This window comes from Aplysia californica, unplaced genomic scaffold (genome assembly GCF_000002075.1).
Source record: "Aplysia californica isolate F4 #8 unplaced genomic scaffold, AplCal3.0 scaffold00196, whole genome shotgun sequence".
Classification (NCBI taxonomy): Eukaryota; Metazoa; Mollusca; class Gastropoda; order Aplysiida; family Aplysiidae; genus Aplysia; species Aplysia californica.
This window is the reverse complement of record NW_004797466.1, coordinates 749,024-751,447: the sequence shown is the minus strand read 5'-3', so window position 1 is coordinate 751,447 and position 2,424 is coordinate 749,024.

Genomic DNA, 2,424 nt, shown 5'->3' with positions numbered 1-2,424 from the left:
CACACACACACACACATACACACCCCACACACTGATGTCCTCATTGAAATAAGTGGTTCGTCTTCGATATGCTAGAGGCTTCCTCTATGTCTTGTGCGAGGCACAGTTTCAATTTAGATAAGGCAAGTTAGATGAAATAGGGTAGACGATGGAACAGATGGCAGTATTTTACAGGGTTATAGACAGAGAAAGATCTTGTCAGTTTGTTAGAGTTTGAGTGCCTAATCGGCGTCTTGTCCTTTATGCTTCTGGTGAAGCCAAGAATGTTCCTGGGTGTTCTAGTGTCTGCTAGTGTAAACTGCATAGAGCTTGCTGTCGAGCGGATGCGCTATAAAATAGCTATTGTTATTATTATTATCATCATCATCATCATCATCATCATCATCATCATCATCATCATCATCATCATCGGAGTAGGAGCAAGTGTGGGAGCGAAGCTGCAAACAAGCCGCGTCGTCTATCTACTCATTATGACAGTACCGTCTTTGGTCTTTCTATTTGTTTTTCTGACCAAACTGTGGCGATAGTGCCATAAGCCATATTATGATATGCATGCGCTCAGTCTATCATCGTCAGTTTCGTTTTTCTCACAGCAGTCATTACACCCCGCCCCCTACAAAAAAAAACCTAAAGAAACCAAGGGCCAAGAGGTAACAGACCTCGTGTCCAGGAATTGGTAACGCTCCGACTCCAAGGAAGGATTCTTTCTTCCTATGTTAGATTTTGTGAGAATGTACTTGGATTTATCGCCTCTCTGTCCCTCCTTCCTTCTTTTTTTTATTCTTATCACTTGGCCCGATATTCATTTTCTTTTTATTTATTTATTTATTTATTTATTTATTTATTTATTTATTTATTTATTTTGTTTAACGAGGATCTGACGCCCTACCTCTGGACAAGGACTCCTCATTGAACACAAACACTAACAGTTCTAAAATGACGTGCGTTTCTCTGAACTTCAGATCTAACTTGAAAAGTAAGCAATGGTTTTGCTGGGTTTTGGGTGGCGTGGGTGTCGGGGTGGTGGACGCTTGTCAACGCTGATTCTACTCTGTGTTTTTCCGTCTTTCTTTCATGATGACAAATTTATAGTCGGCATCCGCCGCCCTTTCTTTGACAGCCTTGTCTTTTACAGCCAATCTTTCTTTTCAGCTTCGTAGCAATCTATTTTTTTATTATTATTTTTTTGCTCAAGCTATTGAGGATTTTATGCTCTCAAATTAATATTTCGCGTCTTATAGGAACAGGATCTTGAAAAAAAAAAAGAAAAGGGGAAAGAAAAAAAACAACCAAAAAAAAAACCCCGGTGTATCAAGCAAATGTAATCGTTTCGGAGCAATATCTTAATTTAAAATTTCTTTTTCAATTGCTTTGCACTCTTTGTGAGATAGGAACACAGTTCTCACTCACGAGATGGCAATCGTTCTGAGAGATGGGAACAAATGCAATTGGTTAATTTAACCATTAAGAGGTGGGTGGTGAAGAAACCTTTCAATGAAAATCAAACAAAGATTTAATGTAATTCCGATATTTCTTCTAATCCAGAGATCGTTTCTTTGCTCTGTATATTGACAGAGATATCTAATTTCTTCATTTTGGTCAGTTGTCAATGGGATTAGAGTTATATTATCGTTTTAAAATTGCGGGCAGACTTACATGAAATATCCATGTGTCTTATTAAAAGAGAATAAATGAAAACGGATGATGGATATACTTTATCCTGTAACCAATTTCAGACTCACTGGGAGTGATAAGTGATGCAACATATGACAATGTGTTACCATAATATGTAAGACAAAAACTGAAGCGCCAGTCGCTGTGGCGTAGCTGTTCGTAAAACTTGGATTGTCAGCGGAAGTTCGGGGCTGCAGTCCGAGTGAGATACACATGTACCGATAGATCTATTATAATTTATTCCATCCTTTCTTACATTTATTCTTCTGTATTGTGTTTTGTTACTCTCTTGTAATACTTCTAATATTTGGCACTAACTTGATTTTATTGTTTTGCAAGCTCTGTAAAACGTTTACTGGAACTAAAATGTTTGGTGTCCAAACTAGTCGTGTAAAGTTTGATGGTGGGTGGGTGGCGGGTGCTCGGGTGTGGTTTGCTCTTTCTTCCCTATCAAATATAACATATCGTCTTTATTTCTCCTCCTTCTAGTTTTGTGTTTGTTACTCTCTTGTAACACTTCTAATCGTCGGCACTTATTTGATCTTACTGTGTTGCAAGCGCTGCAATACTCTTACTGTAACCGACAAGTTTGGTGTCCGACCTAGCTGTGTAAAGTTTGATGTCCGGACAACCCTTAAGCTACATTACGGTCTGGTACTGACGCCGGAAGTGACGTGTAGCGGTCCAGCATACGTATAGACAGAGATTGACTGTAGTACTGATGGAGTGTGGGCGAGGGGGTGGGGAAGA